Raw genomic sequence first — 15,042 nt, forward strand, 5'->3', positions numbered from 1 at the left:
ATATGAGGTGTCTGAAGTCAAATAGTGGTCAGCCACACATCTGTACCTACTTACGGGACTTGTCTTTCATCAGCACAACACACAGGGCCCATTGACACACTCCATGTCTGTCAAACACAACTTGGGGGCATGTTTTGGAAGCCCATTTCATGTTCGCAAACGGGCCGATTATCAGAATCGGCCCATTTGCGAACGGGAAAAAGCCTTTTGGGATGTACCATCCCAAAAGGCCCTCGCAAAATATGGAATCGCTAAATTTGTGATTCCCTATTTTGCGAATGCATTTAAGGAATAGCAAATTGCAATTCGTTAAATGCGATGTAGAAAGCACCCAAGTTGTGCGATTTCTCCTTAGGAAATCGCAAATTACCACCAACTTCAAGTTGGTGGTACTTTGCGTTTTCTTTGAAAAATGCACTTTTTTGGCATTTTTCAAAGGGCCATGTGGCACGCATACATGCATACAGCCAAACAGTGGAAAGGCAATGGGATCCCAAACAGAACAGGAGTACTCACCATCATCACTCAGGACCAATGCACAGACACCATACCCCAACACAGACAAGAAGTGCATCATCTGAATGGTCTCAATGGTCCAATAAGAAAACACAGACAGACATACCACACCACTTATCGAGTCAACATGGTGTCATAGTGTATCACATGCGTGCACATGCACAATCCTGGCAAGTGACAGGTCAAATATGAAAGGACAAACCACCAAGGTGCACTCAAAACAAGCTCAGAAACAAAAATACTCCTAAGTGCATGTGACAGACACACAAGTAATGCACACTACACTTGCAACACACATCTGAATGTATCACAATGCACCAACAACTCACACACAATGACATGCAAATAGAACATCACACACAGAGCATCTGTCAGTTGAAAGAGACAACCTAGGCCAAACACTGCACACATCCACAGAAAACACACAACAGATGCATATGCCAATCCTTCACATTGCAAACACAGCTGGACATCAGGGGATGCACACCAGGCTATTACAAGGCAACAAACTCTCACAGCACTGCAAGCACAACAAGCAGTGTGTGCACACCAACCAAACCAGTAGCACACATATCTGAGTGCCACAATATGAACCCCCACAACACAAATCACCACAGCACACAGAAAACACTCAGAAAGGGTAGCAGTACTTCAGCAAACACACATACAGCTTACCCATCACCCACAGATGCACAAGCCTGGGACACCAAGGTGCAAACAACATGACCAGAGGACTGTACAGCACACACAGTTGCAATGCATATGAGCACCCCTGACTGCAAACCAGTACAAGAGAATCACACATAACCAATTAGGAAACTGTCCTGGGTAGTACATTGGTCCTGTGCACAGACCAGCACCACAAAGCATAGTGTAACAAATGAAGTGGTGGGGAGGCACACACACTGGCAACCCAAGTGGAGAAGTGTGGCTCAATGGTTAGAGCGGCAGACCCTGATGCAGAGGTCTAGCCCGGGACCAGGGTTCAATTCCCTGCCTCGGCGGGTCTTGGGCTCAAAAATTCCACGGACCTGATAATTCTCGCCTCGGTGCCTATTCTAATCATAGAGTCCCACTCTGCAACTCTGGGCAATAGCTTGCTTAATCTCCACAACGGCCCCAACGCTAAGGATGCCTGGCCTTCACCCTGGGGGTGCCCAGGAGTAGGAGTGGACGCCTCACAGGGAAAGCCAGGACGGGTTCCACAGCGGTATTCGTACAAGCGACTTGTGAGTAGTGCGCTATACAAGTATCAATTTACAAGGGGATAGCTGACGTGAGAGTGAAGTGGTATGTATGTCAGTAGTGGACATGGCAGGAGTGCACCATATACAAATAGATGGAGTGCTCACTCACAATGGGTAGGCTTCAGAAGCACACGTAGGGGATGGTACAAATCCACATGCCATACTGGAGCAAAGAATGCCTCAAGTGACAGCAATGCATGAAAAAACTCACCCACGATGTCAGTATGGCTGAGCAGGTCTGCACAGTGAACACACACAGTATCAAAACACATGGCTGATCAACAAAACACAACACTGACTTGCCAGTCACACACTCTGCATACTCACAATTGGCACCAACAACAAGTATGTATCCCCCAGAAGTGCAAGGACACACCACCACACTGCACAGTACAGAACCTACAGCTCCCACATGTGCTCACAAGCACAGGGCAAACTAATCCAACTAACAGGCACTCAAATCCAGGTTGACACATGTTTGCAGTTGCCATCGCAGGGGCACACACACATCAATACTACTGACAAAGTCACCCCTTCACACTACACACTTTACGACCACCCAAGTGCACACATAGAAATTTACCCATGTGACTTGGATGACTGGCCATCACAAGATGAGCATAAATCAACACTGCTCTGTTCGAACATCAATAAAGATCTCACAACCTTGATGGACTCTGTCCAGCCTGCCTGCAGTCCTGTGGATAGAATCCCACTCTTTGGCTGGCAGTGCATCCAAACATGACGTGTACAATTTAGCTAACATCACCATAGACTGATTATGATAACAGTAGTTCATCACAAACAACCATCATTGCACCCCAAGCCTCAGAGTCAAAAAGAACTGAAGTGCCTGTTGTTAGACCTGTCAGCCTTTGGGTGGTCTCCCCCTATTTTTTTCTCTCTTTCTACCTCACCTTTTTTCCCAACAATTTTTTTGTGTGGCCTTAGGTAACAGGGTGCCTCGCCACTGCAAATCAGTGCTGAGGCGCAGGTGCGCCTTTCTAAAATGGTGGAATAGGTGAGCTTCGTAAAATGGTCGCCTGTCAGAAATTACCTCAGAGCTCTAGCCCATAGGATAGCATTAGGGGGTTCCAGAACCTTCCAGACCACTCTAGTGACCTGGGCCCAGGTTATATAAGGGAGGGTACTGGGCGGCCATTTTGTCACACTGCTGGGTTTGCTGGAGTGCAGACTACAGCGTCAGGGGGATTCTGTCACAGGCTAAACTGACTGCTCCCAGGGGCTGCGGGTTGGTCTGAGGGTGCTGCCCTCCTACCTGTTAATCTGGCCCTGTCTTAAAGATGAACAGAGAGAGCAACGCCCCAGTGTTTCCACATATTAAGCGGACTGCTCCTTTTGGTCAGCTGGTGAGAGAGACCTTGACCCGGCCCCGAGAATCTAGGAGATCGGCGCTGTGTGCTGAGGGGGCATTGGATTGTCCAGAAGGGGTGGGTGAATGCTGTGCAGGGGTTCCTTTCTTCGACCTCTGAAGTGATGCTGAGACCCAACCTTTGCCCTTGCCTCCTATCTGACACTTGACTTTAGTGCGCTGTCATTGCCATGCGTTACTGCCGCCAGCCTGGTGTTCTGTCAGGGCACTCCACCCAGTTGTGATGGCTCACAACAGGGAGGGTCACTATCCTGTGGCTCAGGTTCCCGTTTGAGTGTGCATGGGTCGTGGGCCTTCTACGAGCTGCGGTGAGCCCTGCCATGCCAGTCGACTGTCTGTTGGGGAACGACCTTGAGCGCAATTCCTAGAAAGAGGTAGAGTTCAAGGCAAATATGGAAATTTTGGGATCCCCTGACTGGACCTGTACGAACACGCGGTCCGTGACTGCCCGGAGGGGGAGTTCACAAGGGCTGGAGCCTGGAACCAAGGCTCAGCCAGCTGCCAACAAGGGGAAGATCTGGGGAAGGGGGAAACCTGCCCTGGCATCCACACCCCGTGAGATGGATGGGGCACCTGAGGTGGTGGTCCTAGAGCAGGGGTCTCCAACCTTTTGTGTAGTGAGAGCTACTTCTGGTCAGTGAAAATCGTCGTGAGCTACTAAACGCCAAGCAACTCGCGCATTTTTCCGAGAGACCTCCCCCGCCCAGTTTCATTGACGTTAAGCCTATTTCTTCAAAGCCCATACTGTGGTTTGAACACGATAACACTGAAAGAAAAGACTTTGCATGTGTGCTGTTGGCAAACAGGTTTACGACCTTTTAATTAATAATAGGTTCAAAATCAGGACCGTAAGGTGTCAGAACACTTTACATGACACAGATTTACACAGAGACAATCAGTGAAATGTTACATAAGACAGAGGACAAGAAGGTATAGGAATCACAAGTCATCCATACTGGTAGGCAGGATAGTTTAAGAGTGCCTGGTCAGGAGAGAGAGAAACATACAATTTTTTAAACCCCCCCAACTCCTAACAACATGGTTGGGGGATTCTAATAGGAATTGATTTCTACCCAAATGAACCTATTTTGCAACAACTGGGGTAAATCATAATGGTTCAGCCCAGGCCTGCCAGCCTATACTTTGCAGTTTTCATGCAGCTTTTTGATAAGTTACTTGTCTACATTAGGATTTTAACTCAAAGAGCTAGCTAGCAACAATATGCACCTTCTTTGCAGCAGGCATATTGACCCTCTGTGCTACCTTACTGTGAGTAAAAACTTCCTTTGTATTGTAAGTTTACAAATTATACACAGATCTCTCGCTCTGTTTCCAAGAAGTACATTCATCACCCAGTTTGACATTTTTATTGTTGGCAGAAACTTGTTGGAGGCCAGAAAGGCAATAGCAGGTGTTTTCTATATTTATATTGGCGCCCCCACATGAAGTCAGCCTTAGCACCCGGTGGCATAGGTCGCGCTGCAGCACAGTACATACAAGGACTTTTAATGTGAATGTCAGCTGCCACTGTGCTTTATCACTGTTAAGGCAAATGTTAAATCACGGTGCCAGCCGATGTTAAAATCAAAGGTCCTTGCATGCTCTGAACTGCGTTCACAGTCATGCAAAGGCAAATATATAGCGCAGTGTAGTAATCAATGAAATCCTTTCAGTGATTACTACACTGCGCTATATATTTGCATTTGCTTGACTGTGAAAGCAGTTCAGTGCAGGCAAGCACCTTGGATTTTTTGTTTTGGCTGTCACCGAAGATTTAAAGAGCGGTAGCAGCACAGTGCATGCAAGGACTTCGAATTTCAACATCGGTGCCACTGTGCTTTATTACTGTGGGTTAAGGCAAATTTAGGCATGGTGGCAGCTGATGTTAAATCAAAGGTCTGTGCATGCTAACTAGGCCTACTAACAGCTGTCACAGTCATGCAAAGGCAAATATTTAGCGCAGTGTAGTAATCAGTGAAAGGCTTTCACTGATTTCTACACCGCGCTATATATTTGCCTTTGCATGAATTTGAAGGTGTCCAGTGCAGGCGAGCACTTAAGTTGGCTGCCCCAGTGGTAGCTTGCCTGCAAGGACCTTTGATGTTAACTTTGGCTGCCACCGCACTTTATTCCTAATGCATATGTAAAGCACAGTGGCAGCCAATGTTTAAATCAAAGGTACTTGCATGCACTTTCACAGAATAATCAGCTTTCACTGACTACTACGCAAAGGCAAATGAAAGCGTGGTAAAGTCAGTGAAAGCGGATTAATGCAGACAAGAATCTTAGACTTTTAACATCGACTCCCACCGCGAAATCGGCCAGTGCCTGAAAGGACTTTTAATTTTAACGTTGCCTGCCACTGCTCTTTATTCCTGATGGAGGCACGTCTAATTCTAAAGTGCAGCGGCAGACAAAGCTAAAATCAAAAGGCCTTGCAAGTACTGAGTGTTTTTTTGCCAGCAACTCGGCTCATTCAGGGTCAGGGGCCCCTGTTCCCTCAGAGCTGCTCTGGGAGGCCCAAAAATGGAAGATGATCCGAAGCGCGGTGCCAGCCTGGAAAAGGCAGGTGGAGCGTCACTTCGAGGAAAAACATCACATTCTTCAGGCAACAATAACCTTACATTTTAATAACACATCCTCTGCCACCGCAATATCGGCCCGGCCCCAGTGCCTGAAAGGACTTTTAATTTTAACATTGCCTGCCACTGCACTTTATTACTGAAGGCAGATCTAAAGTGCAGTGGCAGACAAAGCTAAAATCAAAAACCTTGAAAGCACTGAGTGCTTTTTAGCTGGCGACTCGCTCATTCAGGGTCAGGGGCCCCTCTTACCTCAGAGCTGCTCCGGAGGCCCAAGAGAATGGAAGATGATCCGAACTCGGTGACAGCCTGGAAAAGGCAGGTGGCGCGTGACTACAAGGAGGAAAGACGTCACGTTCTTCAGGCCGCCCGCCCCAGCTAAGCTTACCACAGCCAATCAGAGCAGCTGGTTTGTGTGGGGGCGGCAAGGGCAGATTAGTTGTGAAAAAGGGCTGATAGTACTTAAAGAAAACGACGGGAAACAAAATAAAATTGTAAATGACATCGCAATAATTAAATAGCAGTGCGAGCTACTATCAGAGGGTCGGCGAGCTACCGGTAGCTCGCGAACGACCTGTTGGAGACCCCTGTCCTAGAGTCAACGGAGGGGGATGTGGTCTCCCTGGAGGACTTACCTACCCTTGCGAAGTGGCGGGTGGAGGGAGTACCTACCAGGAAGGAGTTTTGTCGGGCGCAGAAGGAGTGCCCTACCCTTGAGGGCCTGAGGCGGCAGGCCAAAGCCCAGGCAGCAGGTAATGCTTCAGGGAACTTTCATATCTACTGGGAGGATGGCCTCCTCTACAGTGAGCCCAAGGCTCCTGTGCGTGGTTCGTCCCGGGCCTTGGTAGTCCCCCAGCGTTACCGAGCCTTCCTTTTGGAGTTGGCTCACAAAATTCCTTTGGCAGGACACCTGGTCCAGGACAAGACCTTTGCCCGGCTTATTCCACACTTTTATTGGCCTCAGATGAGGGTCGCGTCCAACACTTTTTGTAGGACATGTTTGTCCTGTCAAGCCAGTGGGAAAACAGGGGTTAAGCTGAAGGCTCCCCTGGAACCACTACCCTTCGTTAGCACCCCCTTTGAAAGGGTGGGCATCGACATTGTTGGGCCATTGGATCCACCAACTTCTGCCAGTCACAGGTTTATCCTGGTTCTGGTGGATCCTGCCACTCAGTACCCAGAGGCTATTCCTCTGAGGACCATCACTGTACCTGCGGTGGCCCGGGCCCTTATAGGGATTTTTACCCGAGTGGGTTTCCCCAAAGAAGTTGTGTCCGACAGGGGCGCCAACTTCCTGTCGGCATACATGCAGGCTATGTGGAAGGAGGTGGAGTTACTTACAGGTTTTGAAATGAAATGAAAGAAATGAAAGTGGGTTTTATAGAGCGCATTACTACCCGAAGGCCTCGTAGCGCTGAAGTTGCTTACTTCTGGGAGACTGCAGATTTATGTGGAAAAAAGAAAAGTTTTAAGGGTTTTTCGAAATTTTAAAAGATTGGGCTCATTCCGGAGCGAGGAGGGTAAAGAGTTCCAAGTCACGGCCGCATTCAGGGAGAAGGAGCGTCCGCCCCACCTGGCCCGTTTGATTTTGCGTGTTGTTGCCAAAAAGGCTGTGCTTGAACGCAATGATCTTTGGGGATGGTAAGGAGTGGCTAAGGAGCAGATCATTGCGGGAGCATTTTTCCACATGGCCTTATGCATTATGCATATCGCTTTAAATTTTACTCTGGCTTGGATGGGCAACCAGTGTAAATTTCTCAGGGCAGTAGTGCCTGAGTGACTGCGGGGGAGGCCTAGCAGTAGACGTGCTGCTGCGTTCTGGGTGACTTGCAGTTTTTTGAGTGTGCTAATCGGTGCACCCAGATATAGGGCATTCCCGTAATCGAGGCGGGACAGGATAATGGCCTGGACAAATATCCTGCGGGCCTGAAAAGGGAGAAGAGGTAGAATTTTCCGCAGCATGCGCATCAGCCCGAAGCAAGTGGCGGACAGTATGGTGGCTTGCTGATTGAAAGTAAGGGTATTGTCTAGCCACATGCCCAAGCTTTTAATTTGCTTTTTTGGTTCTGGGGGGGAGCCCATACAGGGTGGCCAAAGTAAAGTGGGGCTGGGTGAGCTGTGTTCCCCAGGAACATCAGTTCAGTTTTATCCCCATTAAGTTTTAGAAGGGAAGAGGCCATCCAGTCCGTGACTGCTACTAGACAACTACTCAGGTTCGATGGAGTGTGACCTGGCTGATTCAGAGCTAGCACCAGCTGAGTGTCATCAGCGTAGGTCACAATTTCAAAGACAAAAGGGTGAACAACCTCCGCCAATGGTTGCATATAAACGTTAAAAAGCGTGGGACTCAGGGAGGAGCCCTGAGGCAAACCTTGATTAAGAGGCCAAGTTTTGGAATGGATGTCGCCCTCCACCACCTGGAAAGTTTTCCATCCCTTACCACCCCCAGACCAATGGCTGGTGGAAAGATTTAACAAAACCCTGAAGGGCATGATCTAAAGTCTGCCTGAGAGCCTGCAGAGGAAATGGGACATCCTCCTACCCTGCTTGTTGTTCTCCTACAGGGAAGTGCTGCAGTAGGGGGTGGGCTTCAGCCCCTTCGAGCTTCTGTATGGGCACCCTGTTAGAGGACCTCTCAGCCTGGAGAAAGACAGATGGGAAAAGACTCCCAGGAGGCTTCCCCAGGATGTGGTGAGCTACATGCTGGCCTTCCGTACCCAAATGGCTAAGTTGTGGAAGCAAGCTTCTGACAACCTCGAAGCCAGCCAGGCAGTCATGAAAGAGTGGTATGACCAAAACGCTCACCCCGTGGAGCTGGAGCCTGGACAGAAGGTGTGGGTCATGAAGCCTGGAGAGCTTAGTGCCCTACAGGATCGCTGGACAGGCCCTTTTGGAGTGGTTGAGAAGAAGGGCAAGGTCACTTATCTGGTGGACCTTAAGAACCCCAGGCAGCCCCACCGTGTGTTCCATGTCAACCGCCTCAAGCCCCACCATGAGAGGTCCGAAGTCACTTTAATGATGGTGACTGATGAGGCAGAGGAAGAGGTAAGTGAGCCTCTCCCTGACCTCTTTGCGTCCCAGGAGAAGGATGGTTCGGTGGAAGGAGTGGTCCTCTCACCATCCCTGACTTCCAAGCAGCAGAGGGACTGCTGCCAAATCCTGGAGCAGTACTCCTCGCTGTTCTCCCTTATCCTAGGGAGGACCCACCTGTGTACCCACAATGTGGACACAGGGGACAGCGCACCTGTGAAGCCCAAGTCCTACCGGCTGTCAGATAAGGTAAAGGCCAGCATCCACAGTGAGGTCACCAAGATGCTGGAGTTGGGAGTGATTGAACCTTCCAACAGCCCCTGATCCAGTCCGGGGGTACTGGTACCAAAAGCTACCCCACCGGGCACCACACTGGAACTCAGGTTCTGTGTGGATTACAGGGGCTGACCTCGGTGACAAGGACTGACGCTCATCCCATCCCAAGGGCGGATGAGCTCATTGACCGGCTGGGAGCTGCCCAATACCTGAGTACCTTCGACCTCATGTCGGGGTACTGGCAGATCTCTCTGACAGATGGGGCGAATGAGAGGTCCACCTTCTCCACCCCTGAGGGCCACTACCAGTTCTGAGTAATGGCCTTTGGGCTCAAGAACGCCCCTGCCACCTTCCAGCGGCTGGTGAACCAGGTCCTTTCCGGTTTGGAGGCCTTTTCTGCTGCGTACCTTGATGATATCGCTGTCTTCAGCAGCAGCTGGGAGGACCATCTGTGTCACCTTCGGGAAGTACTTCAGGCCCTACAGCAGGGAGGCCTGATGATCAAGGCCAGCAAGTGCCAGATCGGGCAGGGGTCGCTAGTGTACCTAGGCCACTTGGTGGGTCAGGGTAAGGTGCAGCTCCTCCAGGCCAAGATCGAAGACATCATGATCCTGGGAACCTCCCAAGACACAGACTCCGAGCTTTACTGGGCCTCACCGGCTACTACTGCCATTTTGTCAAGGGATATGGTACCATTGTGGCTCCCTTTACTGAGCTTAGATCCAAGAAACAACCTCGACAGGTAGTCTGGACCGAGGTGTGCCAACGAGCCGTTGACACCTTAAAGCAAGCCATGTGCACGGCCCCTGTACTCAGGGCCCCATACTTTTCCAAAGAAATGATCGTCCAAACAGACGCATCTGAACATGGCATTGGGGCGGTGCTATCGCAACTCAACGAAGAGGGTCTGGACCAACCCGTGGTTTTCCTTTCCAGGAGGCTACTCCCACAAGAGCAATGGTGGAATGCAATAGAGCAAGAAACCTTGTGGAATTTTAGTTTGCGATCTGAACATCATCTGCGCCAGCTTGTCACCTATGCACTACGTGCACGGCAGCCATTCTAGGTCACCTATGTACTACGTGCACGGCAGCCATTTTAGATATCATGGTCTCCCTGTCCACGATCGATCGCCAGCGCGCCTCTCTGACCCAGCAAGCATCCTCCGCGCACCCTGGCTCCCCCTCCCTCCTCCTTATGAGCATGACCCTTCTGCATGACCCTGTCCTTGGGAGTCACGCCAGCGCCTGACCAACACCTCCTCTCTTCCCATGAATGCCCCTCTGTTGATAAACCTCCCCTCTGCGCTGGATTGTCCACGCAGCATGAATACCCCTCCATTGATGGCCCCTCACCTCGTGTCCGACTGTCCACACAGGTCCGAGGCCACTGCATAAGCCGGGAGATATCATTTACTGACCCTTATTGTATGAGGTCGCTCTCCTTCAAAGGACCTTCTATTGATCCAGGCCTCCCCACCCCCTGTGATATGATCAGGCGCACACATCCTAAGACTCGACGAAACACTCAGCTGCGTGATGACCCCCTCTCTTATCAGCAGGTTGAGGACCTCCATTGTGAAGGTATATGGGGGTGGGATTAACACGAGGATTACGGGGATGTCTTTTTCTTGCCTTACAAAGTTGTGATTGTAATAAAGGAAGGTCACATGCCATAAACCAGTGTATAAGAGGCCAGGCCTCTGAGAGGCTGTTAGAGCACCTCGAGACGATACCTTGTTGTCTGATCTGATGTGTTCTGCTCCGTCGGAATAAACTTCTGTTTCCTGCCTTCTGGTCTCCGGCGCCTGCCTCATTGCTTGGTAAACTTGAATGGTACAAGGGCGGTTAGCGCCGGGCAAATCTTGAGAAAGGTCCTAGCCCTACCTTTTTCTACAATTGGCGTCCCAAAGCGTGGGGCCCATCAGCGACACGTGGATCCAGTGGGAGAGGTCCCGATGACAGAGTGAACGACTGCAACGATCGGGAAGAGCTCATGTCCGATAGACCCTCGTCTGACAGCCGATCATCCGACCTTCACTAGTTCTGAACAGACCTCTCTCGAGTGATCTACGGTCCTGACTGGGAACCATCAGGAGTGCCGCGAACATCACGAAGGAGAGAGGACGATCGGGCGCTGGATCCAGAGGACAGGAAACCGTCCATGCGGTCCGGGTAAGGTCGTGTAAACACGACGAATTAAGGAAACTTGTTTTGTTTGGATAATACTAGTATTACGCTTTGTTGAAACCTCTGGAGATTCGCTGTCTGCAAACGGGGAAAAACAAACAGGCTCTCTCTTTGCAAACAGTGAAGGATAGGTAACGCAGACTTTTGTCCCTATTGTAATCCGTCGTGCCTATCTTCCTCCCCCACTGTTTCCCGAACTGTCGTTCGTGGATTATTGTCTGGAGATTCTTTTTCTGCAAACAGGGAAGAACAAGGTCTCTCTTTGCAGGTAGAGAAAGAGTGGGTAACGATAACTTTTCGTGCCCACTTATTCTCCCCACTGAATTGTTTGATTGGCCGATTATTCGGTATTGGTTCGTTTGAGGTATTCACCGCCGGCAAACAACGGAGAATAGAAATATTCTGTCTAGTCTTTGCCCGCCGTGATAAGATAGGTAGTGCAGACTTTTTGTCCCCGGTGTAAACCGTCATGCCTATCTTCTCCCCACTGGTTGGTAGCCTGTTTAGCCCGGACCGCTTATTAGAGATGAACCATCCAGCTCCACTGGAGGGCACCCCTAATAAGGACATGTTCACTAAGTATGGACTAGTCGCTATAGCTTACACTAGACTATGGCATAAATATACGAAAAAGAACCCTGAAAGTCAGTGGCCACTGATAGGTTCCTTTAGTGAAAATAAAATAAAAACATTAGAAATAGCGCTCCAGAAGAATAAGACCACGCCCACTATGCTCGACAGTATCGGCATGTGGCGCAAAGAAACGGAACAACGAAAGAAAAGAGAAGAAGCAAAAATAGGGAAAGAATTACGAAAGGCAGCCCACCTAGCCGCAAAGCAACTAGAAGAGGAAATAAAAGAAAGAAAAGAAGCTACACAAAACCAAGAATCAGGGTCGACAGGCCAATGTCCTGTTAGGACCCCCTCTGCGCTCTACCCCGAACTACCCTCCAAACAACGGGCAAACGATGAGCTATTGCTAGGTCCACCGATCATCTACATGCCCCCTCCATATGCTCCCAGCCAACAAAACTTGCAAGCCCCGAGTGTGAGTGAAAGTGACCCTAGTGCTAGTGCACCGGCCCTCACGGCCTCCGCACCAGCCACATTAACAACTTCGTCAGACGACCCCGAGGCTAGCAAACAATCATCAGCCAGGTTAAGTAGGTTAAGCAAAGATGAGCGGGATGGGATCAACGAAATAGCAAAGACATTGGTAGAACGAAGGGAGAGCGAAGAATACACAATGAGCGTATATAATTCACATGCCGACAGCCATAGACGGCATTTCATTTTGCGGTTCAGCTACCACACCCTGAACGCGTATGAAGATAGGTATCAGAGTAAGGGTCCCGCTAAACTAACAACACTGTATAGGAAGATTGATGTTGGAGATGGGACTGAACGTGAGGCGACGGAGCTCTTCATGCAAATGCTTGAGGTCTTCCGCCACCTCGCGGAACAGAAACCAGAAGCCAAGGTTACGGTCCCTGAAACAACCTCGGCAGAGGTAGCCAATACTATGATGCCTATCAGAGAAGCGGCTCCTTACTGGATCCCGCCACGGGGCCAGGGAACGAGCGATGATGTTAATAGTGAAAATGCAAAGGGGAGGGTTGTGTACAATTGGGTTTACCAACCATGGGACCGACAAGACATCCTAACCTTTAAGCAAACCTTGCCCGACTTAAGAAAGAACCCGACGGCATTTTATACCGAATTAGGCACAGCCTTGGGTTCGACAATAATGACTTTAGCAGATATTGACTTGTTCTTTGGGTTATGCCTGCCAGCTGATGTGTGGAAGCAAATCCGGAAGGTCGACCACACGGATCTGTTTGGACATACCTGGGACCAACTCGGTAAACTAGATAGACAGCGAGAGCCGGGGAGTAAACCAGTGAAGGACATACTGAAACTCCCAGACAAACTGGTCCAGAAGTTAAAAACCCTGGTCCCGGAAAGAAAAGTAGACTGGTCGATAGTCACGGCCTGTCGACAGAAACCCCAGGAGGATGTGTCAGAATACTTCTCCCGATTCGAGACCGTGTTCTCCGACTACAGTGGCCAAGACATGACCACCGCAACCGGACAGCACCTGTTTGTGCAAAATTACGTAAAGGGACTAACACAGGAGGTCTCCCAAAAACTGCAGACGAGTGAGAGTAGTTGGGGGGCCTCCAAACCCGCAGCTATCCTTCAGATGGCTCAGTATTACGAGCACCAAAAGAATGAGAATGATAGGGCGTCCGAGAAAAAGAAGAAAGATTTAAAGGAAAGGGTAATGATAGCCCAGATACAAGGTATAACGTTAGGACGGGAACACCAAAGGGGGAACTACCAATCAACCACCCCCAGAGATCTACCTCCTAAAGATCACACCCCAGCACCCCACACTGGACGTAGAGACGTTAGCAGTGACCAATGCGCCTTCTGCAAAGGGCTCGGTCATTGGAAATTCCAGTGTCCAGTTCTGCTAGAAATGAATAGAAATAGGGAGTCCAGGGATGTGGCGGGTGGTCCGAGGAATAGAGTACAGGGACGAGGGAGCCCCAACGACACCAATAATGACAGATCAGGAAGACTGAACACATTTGACCGTCCCCGACAGAACCAATATCAGCTATCTGAAGGTGAACATGCCCCCGACTTTGCATAGGACTGCCAGGGGCAAGGGAGGGATCCAGTCGAGCTCTGTGTTGACCAGCAAGGTCCTTATGTCACCGCTAAGGTCTTGGGTACAGAGTCTCCATTCTTGGTAGACACTGGGGCGACACGTAGTGTGTTATCAAAACGACTGATTCCAAGGGCACCCTTGTCTGGCTCACACATAACGTCGATAGGTTTCGATGGGACGCCCTCCACTAACCCCCTGTCCGTACCTGTTACCTTTGACCTAGAAAACAACACTACTGACGCGACATTTCTACTCTCCTCCAACTCCCCTGACGCCATTATGGGCATTGACTTACTGAAACATTTTCGAGCTACCATTAGGTGTTCCCCAGATGGAATACGAGTCATCCTGTACGACAACCCAGACATGCCCAGATCCCGTCCCCCACGACACATGTGCTCCATAACTGACGCTGACCTGTCCCTGCTTGACACCCTGCCTTCGTACCTATGGGCCAAAAATGACTCTGATGTGGGGCGAATGATGATTGATCCTATTCACATAACTGTACGACAGGACGCTATGCTCCCGAAACTCCCACAGTATCGGATATCACCAGAGGGTGAGAAGGCACTGGTAGCGATCATTCAGTCTCTGATAGATGCAGGAGTGGTTGAAGAGGTGGTTAGCAATGTCTGCAACAGCCCAATCCTACCTATTGTTAAGAAGCAAGGTGAAGGAGATGAGAAAGCGTACCGCTTCATCATCGACTTGCGAGAGATTAACAAAGTGGTTGTACCCCAATATCCTGTGGTCTCTGATATCACCACCATTCTGACCCTCATCCCGTCCACTGCCACCACCTTCACTGTTATCGACCTTAAGAACGCGTTTTTCTCTATCCCCATCCATCCAGACAGCCGTTACCTCTTCGGCTTCACTTTAAAATCCCGTTCGTACCGATTTTGTAGAGCTCCCCAGGGGTACACTGAAAGTCCCAGCATTTATAGCCAGGCCCTCAAAAGACAGCTGGATGCCTTCCAGCTACCAGAGGGAGTGGTGTTGATCCAATATGTCGATGATATCCTTTTGGCGGCTGACACCACCCCGCTTGCAACGACAGCCACCGTCCAACTCCTACACTTTCTTGCAGAGAATGGCCATAAAGTCTCCAAAAAGAAGTTACAGTTCT

This window comes from Lissotriton vulgaris, chromosome 11, assembly GCF_964263255.1.
Source record: "Lissotriton vulgaris chromosome 11, aLisVul1.2, whole genome shotgun sequence".
Taxonomy (NCBI): domain Eukaryota; kingdom Metazoa; phylum Chordata; class Amphibia; order Caudata; family Salamandridae; genus Lissotriton; species Lissotriton vulgaris.